At 47.7% G+C, this 15568-nt stretch overlaps 1 protein-coding gene and 1 long non-coding RNA gene across 4 annotated transcripts in view; both read right to left on the reverse strand.

The window, feature by feature from the left end:
* The window catches only part of LOC139556749 (mucin-2-like), a 57639-nt gene extending 54829 nt beyond the window's left edge, over window positions 1-2810 (reverse strand). For 2 of the 3 annotated variants that reach the window (XM_071370941.1, XM_071371056.1), the window contains exon 1: window positions 2392-2810. The gene's annotated coding sequence lies outside the window, so the exon portion shown is untranslated. The remainder of the gene's footprint in view (window positions 1-2391) is intronic. The other variant, XM_071370975.1, reaches the window with a different exon arrangement.
* A 10041-nt stretch (window positions 2811-12851) lies between these two features.
* Window positions 12852-14470, reverse strand: LOC139558266 (uncharacterized). The gene is made up of 2 exons (XR_011671556.1): window positions 13126-14470; window positions 12852-13020 (listed from the first exon to the last, which is right to left on the reverse strand). It is a non-coding gene; the product is annotated as an uncharacterized lncRNA (long non-coding RNA).
* Between the last annotated feature and the right edge of the window lie 1098 nt (window positions 14471-15568).

Raw genomic sequence — 15568 nt, forward strand, 5'->3', positions numbered from 1 at the left:
AAGGTTGCTTGGGTGAAGGATTTAGATCAAGAAAGCATTATTTACAATATCACAATGGACCAGTTACAGTGTGCATCATTAAATACACGTTCATACAGTATACACAAAGGCATGCCTCTCATTAAGTACACAGACAGTGTACACGTGTGCTCTCTTAAATACGTAGACCCCCACACACTCTCACTCATGGAAAATATGCACTGACAGCATTCTAGGGTGACAGGTAGCCTAGCGGTAATAGTGTTGGGCCAGTAACTGAAAGGTTACAGGTTTGAATACCTGAGCCGACAGGTGGAAAGATCTGTTACGGTGCCCTTGAGCAAGGCATTTCACCCTAATGTGCTCCAGTGGAGTTGTACTACTCTGACTGACCCTGTATAACAACACATTTCACTACACCTATCATACTACTCTGACTGACCCTGTATAACAACACATTTCACTACACCTATCATACTACTATGACTGACCCTGAATAACAACACATTTCACTACACCTATCATACTACTATGACTGACCCTGAATATCAACACATTTAACTACACCTATCATACTACTATGACTGACCCTGAATATCAACACATTTCACTACACCTATCATACTACTATGACTGACCCTGAATATCAACACATTTCACTACACCTATCATACTACTATGACTGACCCTGAATAACAACACATTTCACTACACCTATCATACTACTATGACTGACCCTGAATAACAACACATTTCACTACACCTATCATACTACTATGACTGACCCTGTATAACAACACATTTCACTACACCTATCATACTACTATGACTGACCCTGAATAACAACACATTTCACTACACCTATCATACTACTATGACTGACCCTGTATAACAACACATTTCACTACACCTATCATACTACTATGACTGACCCTGTATAACAACACATTTCACTACACCTATCATACTACTATGACTGACCCTGAATAACAACACATTTCGCTACACCTATCATACTACTATGACTGACCCTGTATAACAACACATTTCACTACACCTATCATACTACTATGACTGACCCTGAATATCAACACATTTCACTACACCTATCATACTACTATGACTGACCCTGTATAACAACACATTTCACTACACCTATCATACTACTATGACTGACCCTGAATATCAACACATTTCACTACACCTATCATACTACTATGACTGACCCTGTATAACAACACATTTCACTACACCTATCATACTACTATGACTGACCCTGAATAACAACACATTTCACTACACCTATCATACTACTATGACTGACCCTGAATATCAACACATTTCACTACACCTATCATACTACTATGACTGACCCTGAATATCAACACATTTCACTACACCTATCATACTACTATGACTGACCCTGAATAACAACACATTTCACTACACCTATCATACTACTATGACTGACCCTGAATATCAACACATTTCACTACACCTATCATACTACTATGACTGACCCTGAATAACAACACATTTCACTACACCTATCATACTACTATGACTGACCCTGAATATCAACACATTTCACTACACCTATCATACTACTATGACTGACCCTGAATAACAACACATTTCACTACACCTATCATACTACTATGACTGACCCTGTATAACAACACATTTCACTACACCTATCATACTACTATGACTGACCCTGAATAACAACACATTTCACTACACCTATCATACTACTATGACTGACCCTGTATAACAACACATTTCACTACACCTATCATACTACTATGACTGACCCTGAATAACAACACATTTCACTACACCTATCATACTACTATGACTGACCCTGAATATCAACACATTTCACTACACCTATCCAGTGTATGTGACAATAAAACCATTTTTATATATATATTTTTTGCTTCAATCTGCAAACCGGCATCTCTGACAGCCCAATCTAAGCCCCTTGGTCTTTAAAGCCGCTCATAAAGACAATCTCACACACAGCTCCCACACCGGCTGTAAAGCACTTCCTAACACACACACACACACAAACAGCTTTCTCTCCCATTCATTTCCCCCATGGTTGTGATAAGGTTGCACACCCGAGTAGAAAGGAAGAGAAACACAAACAAGTCTAAACAAGCAGAAACCAGTAACTCACCAGTAACTCATCAATAACTCACCATTTACTCACCAGTTACTCACCAGTAACTCACCAGTTACTCAACAGTTACTCACCAGTAACTCACCAGTAACTCACCAGTAACTCATCAATAACTCACCAGTAACTCACCAGTAACTCATCAATAACTCACCAGTTACTCACCAGTAACTCACCAGTAACTCACCAGTTACTCACAGTAACTCACCAGTAACTCACAAGTAACTCACCAGTAACTCCACTGCATGTATTCCTTATATCGCTCCTTTACATCTGTCCTCTGATAATCTGTTGTCCCTTTTCCTACTCTCCTGGGACCATTCCTCCTCTCCCTCTGTCGTGGGCTGTTTGGGTAGAAGTGAAATGATGCTGGGAATATCCTTCAGAATACTGAACAGAGGAGTCACACACACCATCTCTATCTCTCTTCTTTTTCACTCATATGCTTCTTCCTCTTCTTTCCTATGCTGTGTTTGTTCCATTCTTACATTGCTCAAATATTTTCCCCTTTATTTCTTTCACATCTCTCTTTCACTGCTGCTCGGTGTTCTCCGTTCCTCCGTTTCCTAGCATCATCAGTAAGGACTCCATCTGTCCCTCTCCTCCTCTTCTCTCTCTCTCTCTCTCTCTCTCTCTCCCTCCCTCTCTCTCCCTCCCTCCCTCTCCCTCTCCCTCTCCCTCCCTCTCTCTCCCTCCCTCCCTCCCTCTCCCTCTCCCTCTCCCTCTCCCTCTCCCTCCCTCCCTCCCTCTCCCTCTCCCTCTCCCTCTCCCTCTCCCTCTCCCTCCTTCTCCTCTCTCTCCCACTCCCACGCTCTCTCTCTCTCTCTCCCTCTCCCTCCCTCCCTCTCCCTCTCCCTCTCCCTCTCCCTCTCCCTCTCCCTCTCCCTCTCCCTCCTTCTCCTTCTCCTCTCTCTCCCACTCCCTCTCTCTCCCACTCCCTCTCTCTCTCTCTCTCTCTCTCTCTCTCTCTCTCTCTCTCTCTCTCTCTCTCTCTCTCTCTCTCTCTCTCTCTCTCTCTCTCTCTCTCTCTCTCTCTCTCCCTCCCTCCCTGCTGTGCCCTCTGTTTCACTCTCTTCTCCTCAGAGTCATCTCCTCAACTATAAGCCTACTCATTTCCCAGCCTGGGCACAGTGGCTTTGCAGGTGACTGTCAGCATGTATGTGTGTGTGAGTCTGAAAGTGTATGTCAGAGTGTGTGCGCAGGCGCATGTGTAAGAGAGAACAGGAGGGAGAGCAGGAGTCAGAGACACAGTGAATAAACAGGCAGTTATCCTCTTAGATGCGCCGTTCAGTTCGCTCCCTCTCTGTCTCCAGCTCTCTTTCTCTCGCTCCTTCTCTTTCTGTCTCCCTCGCTCTGTCTTTCTCTCGCTCCCTCTCTTTCTATCTCCCTCACTCTGTCTTTCTCTCGCTCCCTCTCTCCCTTTCTGACCTTTCTGTCCCTCTCAGTGTCACCGCGCAAGTCCTGTATCCTTGTCAGCGGAGAGAGACCGAGAGAGAGAGAGGAAGAGAGCGAGAGAATGAGAATGAGAGGGAGGGATAGAGAGAGAGGGGGAGAGTGAGAGGGAGGGGGAGGGAGGGAGGGAGAGCGAGCGAGAGAGAGTGGAGTGAGAGATGGGGGGAGAGTAGGAGGTAGGAGAAGGTGGGGCTTGTGTCTGTCTAATTAAAAAACAGAGTATGTACAGCTGCAGAGAGAGGGAGCGAGGAAGAGGGAGAAAGAGGGAGAAAGAGGGAGAAAGAGGGAGAAAGAGAGATATAATTGAATTGAAATTGAATTGATTGAGAGAGAGAGGAAGAAAGAGTGGGAGAGAGAGAGGGACCTTGAATTGAATTGAGAGCATGAGAGAGCGAGAGAGAGAGAGGGGGGGGGGGGGGGGGGAGGGAAACCCTGGCATGTGAGGTGGGAAAAGGAAGGAGGTATGACAGAACACCAAGGTTAGCTGTATAGGTCTGGAAGAAGGGCAGAGAGGGGGAGCAGAGAAGAAAAGAGAGAGGATAAGAGATAAGAAGAGAGGTTGAATTCTGCAGATGTATATTACTCATAATATGAACAGAAGCAGCACAACCAGAGAATCATGATGAGGGGAACAATGGAGAGCGTATGAGTAAAGCATACACCGTATTCCAATTCTAAGTCCAATTCTAGAATTCTATTCATAGCCACTCACAGTTGAAATAGAAGGTTAAACTGCTGTTCTGTATGGATACAGTATATCTACCGTATAAAGATATTCCAAATCACCTTGATGTTGATTAAAAAAAACGTATAAGCAGTTTTATCCAAGTGATGATTCATAGATTAATTTGGCCTTGCTCAAATTTATGCTGAGGTCTTTGTGTGTGTGTGTGTGTGTGTGTGTGTGTGTGTGTGTGTGTGTGTGTGTGTGTGTGTGTGTGTGTGTGTGTGTGTGTGTGTGTGTGTGTGTGTGTGTGTGTGTGTGTGTGTGCGTGTGTGAATTATTGTGTGCAACTATGTCTGTGCAAGTCTGTGTATTTCTTTGTGTGTGTGTGTGTGTGTGTGTGTGTGTGTGTGTGTGTGTGTGTGTGTGTGTGTGTGTGTGTGTGTGTGTGTGTGTGTGTGTGTGTGTGTGTGTGTGCGTGTGTGAATTATTGTGTGCAACTATGTCTGTGCAAGTCTGTGTATTTCTTTGTGTGTGTGTGTGTGTGTGTGTGTGTGTGTGTGTGTGTGTGTGTGTGTGTGTGTGTGTGTGTGTGTGTGTGTGTGTGTGTGTGTGTGTGTGTGTGTGTGTGTCTGTGTGTGTGTGTGTGTGTGCGTGTGTGAATTATTGTGTGCAACTATGTCTGTGCAAGTCTGTGTATTTCTTTGTGTGTTTGTGTGTGTGTGTGTGTGTGTGTGTGTGTGTGTGTGTGTGTGTGTGTGTGTGTGTGTGTGTGTGTGTGTGTGTGTGTGTGTGTGTGTGTGTGTGTGTGTGCGTGTGTGAATTATTGTGTGCAACTATGTCTGTGCAAGTCTGTGTATTTCTTTGTGTGTGTGTGTGTGTGTGTGTGTGTGTGTGTGTGTGTGTGTGTGTGTGTGTGTGTGTGTGTGTGTGTGTGTGTGTGTGTGTGTGTGTGTGTGTGTGTGTGTGTGTGTGACTGCGCTGCCACACATATTTTCACATTCCTTGCATGTGTGTGTGTTCATGTGCAAATTAAGCAGTGTGCTGTGATGTCACGCCACAGTGGATAAATCTAATATGTTGTTTTATTCTGTCACGCTCAGGGTGTTGCTCTTTCTCTCTGTTTTACATGAAAGAGAGTATGCTATTTTCTGATCGCAGTCTGTTGACTAGAACCAATTGATTCAAGCAATTTTCTTCCTGTATTGTTACGACTGTATCATTATTCCTGCAGTACTTGTCATCCACCTAGTGTTGTAGTGCTTGCTGGGTGAGGGGATGCAGAGATAAGGTAAATGCCTGGGGGGTGGAGGGTAGACAGATCTCATCCCATTTGATTCGCTCTCTCTCTCTATCCAGCAAGGACTATGAATAACATGATAGGATATGATGAATAAGGAAGCTTCAAAGTGTCATTGGTGGAGGTGGCGAGAGGATGACAGCCACTTAAACTTAATTAACATGAAGCCCCTGGAACTCATCCTCGGTGGATTTGAGTCAGTTATTATGTAAAAACAGGCCGTGACTCCAGTCACGTCCCTCAATTCATCAGAAACATCTAAAAGTGTGAACAGAGTGCTTATAAGTGCAATAGGCCTTGGTTGTTTAGTAACACAGAACCATGGCGTAGTGTCGATCCACGATCCCTCTCTGAGCCAATAGGCGTCCGTCCTCTAGGGGCGAGACCGGGAACTGTAATTATTATTTATCACACTAATCCAAGCGGGCTCGGCGGGGCAGCCAATCAGATCCTGTTTTCACAGGGTCCACGGGAGCCAACGAAAGAACACAACTAGTTTTATTGGCGTTCATTAATCAAGCCAGCCATGTCTGGCCGGCTACAAGAGCGAATTTTAAGCAGAAGCCTTTAGTGCCGACTCAGATCAAGTCATCAATCATCTCCTAATGCAGTCTTGTAGAATTGGGGACATTGTCTAATGGGATGATCTAACCGTAGCCATTACCTGAAAAGGTTTTATTTTTTCGCTATCTGCAAACGTAAAACATGATGGATGACTACCACATATGGTCATTTGCTGGTCTCTTAAGAGCGTGTCATCCCAGAATGCACATATTCTTCTACGAGACAGAGACGGAACATTGTCATAGAGATCTTAAGCTCCTTTGATGAATGGCTAACTTCTGGGTTTCTGTCTCAGGGCAGAATGGGAGGTCAGATGAGATGAGAAACAAAGTGAATCATTGGAAGGGAGGAGAAAATGGATAAAGGAATAGTTTGTGAAAGCCTATATCATAGACCTAGTCTTGGCACCAGGGTTTTAGGGGCCTGAGGTTTTGGCCAGAGATTGAGTGAAAAACACCATTATGGGAAATGGACTTATCCCTTATCCCAGCTTTTAGCTGTATAGGGCATTCTGTGAATATGAAAACTTCCTCACTTCTCTGTTTGAATCAATTCAAATTGCATTAGGTTGCTCATCAACTTTGGAATACTAATGCAGTAGTAAAATTGTCTGAATATTAGTGCAGTTTAACATAGGCCCGACTGGGTGTGAAAGCTGGACAAAGCTCTAGTGTAGTGTAGGCCTTGCAGTGATATGGTACATAGTCATCATTGAGAGCTGTGACAGCCAGGTGGCAGTGTTGTCTGTGAGAAGGACAACCAATTGTATGACCAACACAAAGCAACATCAACAACAACTGAAGTGGTGTATAATAGCCTACATAATCAATATTTAATCATCTTCTTACTGCAGGCCCATTGATTAGAGATGACAACAATTGATTAATAATTGCTGTAATGATAGGCTTCACTGGGCAGTTGTTTTTCAGAATGCCCTAGAGAAAAAAGCGAGCACAGATTCGTTCAATCCAAAGCCTCCATGTAAAGAATATTGAAGAATACGATCACTAGTTATGTTTCTATTAACTTGTCTTGTGATTTTTTTGCAAATAAATAAAGACAATTGCCTGCTAAGGTGCATTTCCAGTTAACTATCTTGCGTCGATAAAAACAGCTGGACGTAACCATGTCACACCCACACACAAAAAACTACAGTGTTGAATAAAAATGAGGTGGTTGAAGGGTTTCCATTACCCATGTAGGCAAAATACACATTCATAAATTGTCGACAGCCTGTGTGCCCTCCCACCTATCTGTTTCATGTCTCAGGTAGCCCACAAACGCCAGCATGGACATCACGCACAAATCGACAGGTAGCCTAGCGGTTAAGAGCATTGGGTTCAGTATCTGAAAGGTTTCTAGTTGAACCGACGAGGTGAAAAATCTGTTGATGTGTCCTTGAGCAAGGCACTTAACCCTACTTGCTATTGTAAGTCACTCTGTACAAGAGAGTCTGCTAAATTACAAAATACATAGTATTACAATAATTATCATATGACACAGTTTGTGCCATTCTTGGTGAAACTTGCACTCCTGTAAATCTGAAATTATTGGATGGTGAAAAAAAGAAAAGCAATTCAGCCCCTCTTGAAACATACATTTTACGGACACATTCTATTTTACAATAGTTTTTTTTATCAGGAATCAAGGTAAGACCCAGATGCAGACCGTAACAATGTTTATTACAGCAACAGGGGCAAAGGTACACGACGTCAGGCAGGCTCAGAGTCAGGTCAGGCAGAGGTTGGTAATCCAGAGGTGGGGTAAAGGTACAAGACGGCAGGCAGGCTCAGGGTCAGGCCAGGGAACATTCAAAGGGCAATAGGCCCATGGCAGAGCAGGGGATGGTGTTGCGGTTGGCAGAGACCAGGCAGCGCAGAGTTGTGTCAAGGTCCTGGTTGGCTCGCTGGTGGTGGAACCCAGAGGAGAGGCTGGCCGTCAACCCAATGAGGGTGCAGAACGCCTTCCAGAACCGGGACGAGAACTGAGGGCCCAGGTCAGAGACCACGTCCATGGGCAGTCCATATATCCGCAACACGAGCTGGGCCGTCTCCTTGGCCGAGAGTAGTTTGGGGAGAGGAATGAAGTGGGCGGCCTTGGAAAACCGGCCGACCACCGTCAGGATGGCAGTGTTGCCCTCAGACGGGGGGAGACCCGCAACAAAATCCAGGGATATGTGGGACCATGGACGGTGATGGATAGGCAGAGCTTGCAGAAGGCCCGCCGGAGCTTGCAGAGGAGTCTGTGCAAGAGGCGAGGAATGTGGAGACATCAGGAACCATTGTGGGCCACCACAAGTGTCGTCGCACAAACGCCAGGGAGCGGACCGCGTCAGGCACAAACATCCGGCTATCAGCAGGGCTCGTCGGATGTGGCAGGGTTTGCAAATCATTATAGACTACAAAGGGAAGCACAGCCGAGAGCTGCCCAGTGACACGAGCCTACCAGACGAGCTAAACTACTTCTATGCTTGCTTCGAGGCAAGTAACACTGAAACATGTATGAGAGCACCAGCTGTTCTGGAAGACTGTGTGATCACACTTTCCACAGCCAATGTGGGTAAGGGCTTTAAACAGGTCAACATTCACGACCCGTAGCACACACGTCTGTAACCATGAAGTGCTTTGAAAGGCTGGTCATGGCTCACATCAACACCATTATCCCAGAAACCCTAGACCCACTCCAGTTTTCAAACCACCCCAACAGATCCAAGATGATGCAATCTCTATTGCACTCCACACAGCCCTTCAACACCTGGACAAAAGGAACACCTATGTGAGAAAACTATTCATTGACTACAGGTCAGCGTTCAACACCATATTGCCCTCAAAGCTCATCAATAAGCTAAGGACCCTGGGACTAAACACCTCCCACTGCAACTGGATCCTGGACTTCCTGACGGGCCTCCCCCAGATGGTAAGGGTAGGTAACAACACATCCGCCACGATGATCCTCAACACAGGGACCCCTCAGGGGTGCGTTCTCAGTCCCCTCTTGTACTCCCTGTTCACTCATGACTGCACGGCCAGGCACGAGTCCAATACCATCATTAAGTTTACCGATGACACAACAGTGGTAGGCCTGATCACCGACAATGACGAGACAGCCTATAGGGAGGAGGTCAGAGACCTGGCCGTGTGGTGCCAGGGCAACAACCTCTCCCTCAAGACAAAGGAGATGATTGTGGAATACAGGAAAAAGGGGACCGAGCACGCTCTCATTCTCGGGGCTCCACGAGGCTGCAGTGGAGCACATTGAGAGCTTCAAGTTCCTTGGTGTCCACATCACCAACAAACTTACATGGTCCAAGCACACCAAGACAGTCGTGAAGAGGGCACGACAAAACCTATTCCCCCTCAGGAGACTGAAAAGATTTGGCATGGGTCCTCAGATCCTCAAAAGGTTCTACAGTTCTATAGCTGCCCTATTGAGAGCATCCCGACTGGTTGCATCACTGCCTGGTATGGCAACTGCTCGGCCTCCGACCACAAGGCGCTACAGAGGGTAGTGTGAACGGCCCAGTACATCACTGGGGCCAAGCTTCCTGCCATCCAGGACCTCTATACCAGGCAGTGTCAGAGGAAGGCCCTAAAAATTGTCAAAGACTCCAGCCACCCTAGTCATAGACTGTTCTCTCTGCTGCCAAATGGCAAGCGGTACCGGACCGCCAAGTCTAGGTCCAAGAGGCTTCTAAACAGCTTCTACCCCCAAGCCATAAGACTCCTGAACACCTAATCAAATGGCTACCCAGACTATTTGCATTGCCCTCCCCCTATTTTACACCGCTGCTACTCTCTGTTGTTATCATCTATGCATAGTCACTTTTAATAACTAATGTACATATTATCTCAAATAACCGGTGCCCCCGCACATTGACTCTGTACCGGTACCCCCCTGTATATAGGCTCACTATTGTTATTTTACTGCTGCTCTTTAATTACTTGTTACTTTTATTCCTTATTCTTATCCATATTTTTTAAACTGCATTGTTGGTTAGGGGCTCGTAAGTTAGCATTTCACTGTAATGTCTACACCTGTTGTATTCGGCGCATGTGACTAATACGATTTGATTTGATTTGATTTGCCTGGAGTTGAGGCGTTTGGCGGTGCTGAGATACTGCAAATGCTTGTGGTCGGTCCATACGATGAATGGATGTTCCGCCCCTTCCAGCCAGTACCTCCATTCCTCCAACGCCATCGTCACTGCGAGAAGCTCACGATTTCCCACTTCGTAGTTTCTCTCCGTATTGTTGAGGTGATGGGAGAAGAAGGCGCAGGGATGTAGCTTCAGGTCCAGGGCAGGACGCTGGGACAGAACCACCCCCACTCCTACATCCGATGCATCGGCCTCCACCACGAACTGATGGGAAGGGTCAGGATGGGAGAAGTGGTGAAGCGGTGATTGAGGTCCCTGAGCGCACGGTCAGCAGCAGGGGACCACGTGAATGGAACCTTAGGAGAAGTGAGTGCTGACAGGGGGGAAGCCAGGGTGCTGTAACCCCGGACGAAGCGGCGATAGAAATTGGTGAACCCCAGGAAACGTTGCAGCTGCACCCTGGAAGAAGGCTGGGGCCAATCCACCACCGCTCTCACCTTCCCGTGATCCATCTGGACACTACCAGCGGAGATGATGTACCCCAGAAAGGGGATGGTGGAGCGATGGAACTCCCACTTCTCTGCCTTAACAAACAGCTGGTTCTCTAGGAGGCGTTGAAGAACCTGTCGGACGTGGAGCACATGTTTTTGGGGGGAGCGGGAGAGTACGAGGATGTCATCAATGTAGACGAAGACGAACCGGTTCAACATGTCGCAGAGAACATAATTTACCTGGAGCCTGGAACACAACAGGGGCATTGGTGAGGCCAAATGGCATGACCAAATACTCGTAGTGGCTGCTGGCCGTATTGAAGGCGGTCTTCCACTCATCCCCCTCCCGTATCTGCACCAGGTGGTAGGCGTTCCGTAGATCCAGCTTGGAAAACACGGTGGCCCCCTGGAGTGGCTCGAAGGCCGAGGAGATGAGTGGTAGCGGGTCTTCACCGTTATGTCATTGAGTCCTCGGTAGTCGATGCACGGGCACAGGGTCTTGTCCTTCTTCTCCACAAAGAAGAACCCTGCGCCAGCGGAAGAGGACGAAAGACGTATAAATCCTGCAGCTAGGAAGTCCACAATGTAGGTGTCCATAGTCCTTGGTCTCCAGTCCCGACAACAAGTACAGTCGGAGCGGTGCTAGGGAGAAGGTCAATCCCGCAGTCATAAGGTCGGTGCGGCGAAAGCAAAGTGGCTCAGGCCTTGTTGAACACCTCCCAAAGGTCCTGGTACTCTGCGGGAATGACAGAGAGGTCCGGGGCACCTTCCAAGCCCCCAGGAAGACGTCCCGGGGCAGGTTGCGCTGACTTCAGACACTGGGCATGGCAGAACGGACTCCTGCCCATGATGGCACCAGTAGACCAGTTGATGAGGGGATTGTGTCGCTGGAGCCAGGAGAATCCCAATGCCATGGGAATCTAAGGAGACTTGATGAGCAGGATTTGAATAGTCTCGCTGTGATTCCCTGACACTCGTAGGTTGATGGGAGTGGTAATATGAGTGACCCGTTCAGCTTGGAAGCCACGGTAGTGTCCAAAAAACTTGGCCCACAAGTCAATGAGGACCCAGAGAGATTTAGACTGGCCTCCCCACAGCAGAATGGCATGAACAGGGTTGCGAGCAAGGGAGGTGGGAAAGTTCTCCATATAGCCCACCAGAGTATTTGTTCTTACCAGTGAGCCTGATCTGTTTAAAGGACAAGAGGGCACAAAATGACCACAAAATGACCAAAAACCACTGGTAGAATTGACAAACAAGACAAACTGGTCACAGATAAATTCACAGGGGATAATGGGGAGGGTGGGTGGCACCTGGAGGGGGGTGGAGACAATCACAAAGACAGGTGAAACAGATCAGGGTGTGACAATTTTGTTTGTTTTGAGTCCTGGCCTTCCTCTATTTCTGATGTCTGTCCAGTTTGATTTCTATTTGCCATTTGGTTTTAACTGTGCTATTTTACAAAAGTTCTGAACCCATATACATTTTACAGACACATTATATTTTACATTTGTTTTCTTGTTGTTATTAGTCCCACCCTTCAGCTCCATTCAACCCCTCCCATCTATCTCATAACACCATACATATTGGATTTCTATTTTTTTTAACCTTTATTTAACTAGGTAAGTCAGTTAAGAGCAAATTCCTATTTACAATGACAGCCTACCCAAGCCAAACTCAGACTACGTTGGGACAATTGTGCATCGCCCTATGGGACTCCCAATCAAGGCAAGATGTGATGCAGCCTGGAATCGAACCAGGTACTGCAGTGACACCTCTTGCTCTAAGATGCAGTGTCTTAGACCACTGCGCCACTCGGGACACATATATTTTTCAACTATGCTGTGATGCTTCACAAAAGTTCTGAACATTTCTATTTTCATAGTTTCTACAGATTGTTGCATCAATATATCCACATAATTTTCCATCCTCATGATGCCATCTATTTTGTGAAGTGCACCAGTCCCTCCTGCAGCAAAGCACCCCCACAACATGATGCTGCTGTGGTTGCTAACGCGTATAGGGTTGAATCATTGGCATGGGCACACTGATTTTTTAAAATGCCAGTGGCAGTGTCACGATCTTTCAAGATCGAACCCAGAAGCAGACCAGGACAAGGAGCGTAGGAAGAAGGTGAGTATTTATTTACAGTGAAATGTGAAAAGGTAGATATATCCAGATGGCGTAACGGGCAGCGGTGGTGAGTAGATGAGAGGAAATAGGTGAATCCAATGTAGTAGCAGAATCCTCTGTCAACCAGGCGGGAATGGAGTGAATGATCCAGGTGAGTAACTGAAGACAAAACAAACGGAGGTAAGTTCAAGGCAAGCAATACGTAAATGAAAACAACAAAACAAATTCTATCCAACTGGAGTCTGGTACTCAGGCACAACATACTATTCATGGCTAACGATCCGGCAGGGAATGGAAGTCAGGTCAGAGCTTTTGAAGGGTAGAGATGATGATCAGGACAGGTGTGCAGATTACTGACGGGAAACAGGTGCGGGTGAAACCAATCTCCCAATGAGCTAATTCGCCCGGCAACCAGACAGGGTGCGTTCCAGGACACCTGAAACACACTCCAGGACAGACACACAGGCAAACCCAGACTCAGGAAGCGGGATTCGTGACAGTACCCCCCCTCCGACGAACGCCACCGGGCGGACTACCTGGAGCGCCAGGATGGAGGCGGTAGAAGTCACGAATCAGGTCGTCATCCAGAATCTGTCGCCGAGGAATCCAACTCCTCTCCTCTGGACCATATCCTTCCCAGTCCACTAGAAACTGGTACCCTCGACCCCGCCGTCTGGAGTCCATGATGCGGCGCACCGTGTAGACAGGACCACCTCCGATCATCCGAGGAGGAGGAGGACGAGGAGGAGGAGGCAACAGAGGACTGAGGTGAACCGGCTTGAGACAGGAGACATGAAAAGTGGGATGCACTCTAAGTGTTGCAGGCAACTTGAGTCGAACCACCACAGGATTTATGATTCTCTCCACTACAAACGGACCAATGAACTTAGGTGACAACTTCCTTGACTCCGTCCGTAGAGGAAGATCCCGTGTAGCCAACCAAACCTTATCTCCAACCGTATAAGCTGGGGCAGGAATACGGCGACGGTTCGCCTGTATCTGATACCGGTCAGAAACTCTAAGGAGAGCCTTCCTGGCCCGATGCCAGGTCCGGTGGCAACGACGAATATGGGTCTGGACAGAAGGAACCGAGAGATCCCTCTCCTGAGAAGGAAACAAAGGAGGTTGGTATCCGTAAAGGCATTGGAAGGGGGACATCCCAGTGGCAGATGAAGGAAGGGTATTATGGGCATACTCAACCCAGGGTAATTGAGATGACCAAGAGGTGGGATCAGAGGAGACAAGACAACGCAGCGTGGACTCCATCTTCTGGTTGGCTCTCTCCGCTTGACCATTAGATTGTGGGTGAAATCCAGAAGTGAGACTGACTGTAGCTCCAATGGCCAAACAGAAGGACTTCCAGACAGCAGAGGTAAACTGAGGACCACGGTCAGACACAATGTCACTGGGCAATCCGTGAACCCTGAAAACCTCCCTGACCAGGATCTCGGACGTCTCCGTAGCCGATGGAAGCTTGGAGAGAGGAACAAAATGAGCAAACTTGCTGAATCTGTCCACAATGGTCAGAATGACCGTGTTCCCAACAGAAGGGGGCAATCCCGTGACAAAATCCAGGGCCAGATGCGACCAAGGTCGCCGAGGAATAGGTAGGGGATGAAGAAACCCAGAGCTGGGCCGATTGGTACTCTTGTTCTGGGCACAAACAGGACATGCGGCAACAAACCTCCGGGTATCTTCTCCCATGGCAGGCCACCAAAAACGTCTGCGCAGTAGTGCCATAGTCCGAGCAACGCCAGGGTGACAAGCTATCTTGCTGGCGTGGGACCACTGAAGGACAGCAGAACGGACCGACTCGGGTACGAACAACCGACCGGGTGGACCGTTACCGGGGCCGGGCTGCGTCCGAATGGCCGCCATCACATCCTCCTCTATCCTCCATGTAACGGCTCCCACGACAACATTCTGGGGAAGAATCGTCTCAGTCTTGACCCCACTCTCCTCCGTCTTAGAGAACATCCGGGACAGGGCGTCCGCCTTCCCGTTCTTAGACCCAGGTCGGAATGTCAGGGAAAAATTGAAACGTCCAAAAAACAAGGCCCACCTAGCCTGACGGGCGTTGAGACGTTTAGCCGATTGTACGTAAGCCAGATTCTTGTGGTCAGTCCAGACCACAAACGGTTGCTCCGCTCCCTCCAACCAGTGCCGCCACTCCTCCAAGGCAAGCTTCACAGCGAGAAGCTCCCGGTTACCCACATCGTAGTTTCTTTCAGCTGGAGAAAGACGACCAGAGTAGAAAGCGCAGGGATGGAGTTTACCGTCAGTGGAGCTACGCTGGGACAGGATGGCGCCCACACCCACATCAGAAGCATCCACTTCCACAACGAACTGACGGGAAGTGTCAGGTTGAGAGAGAATCGGGGCGTTGGTGAATCGGCTCTTCAAGTCCAGAAATGCTCGGTCTGCCTCAGGAGTCCAACAGAACTTTCTGGTGCAAGACGTCAGAGCAGTTAAAGGTGCAGCCACCCGGCTGTAGTCACGGATAAACCTCCGATAAAAATTCGCAAACCCCAGGAATCTCTGGAGCTGCAATCTTGTACCGGGCTGGACCCAATCCCGAACCGCCCGAACCTTCTCTTGGTCCATCTTGATCTCTCCCCTGGATATGATGTACCCGAGGAAGGACGTTGTATGGGCGTGAAAATCACACTTCTCCGCCTTCACGAACAGACGGTTCTCCAATAACCGG

The sequence above is a fragment of the Salvelinus alpinus genome, chromosome 1, assembly GCF_045679555.1.
Source record: "Salvelinus alpinus chromosome 1, SLU_Salpinus.1, whole genome shotgun sequence".
NCBI classification, from domain to species: Eukaryota; Metazoa; Chordata; class Actinopteri; order Salmoniformes; family Salmonidae; genus Salvelinus; species Salvelinus alpinus.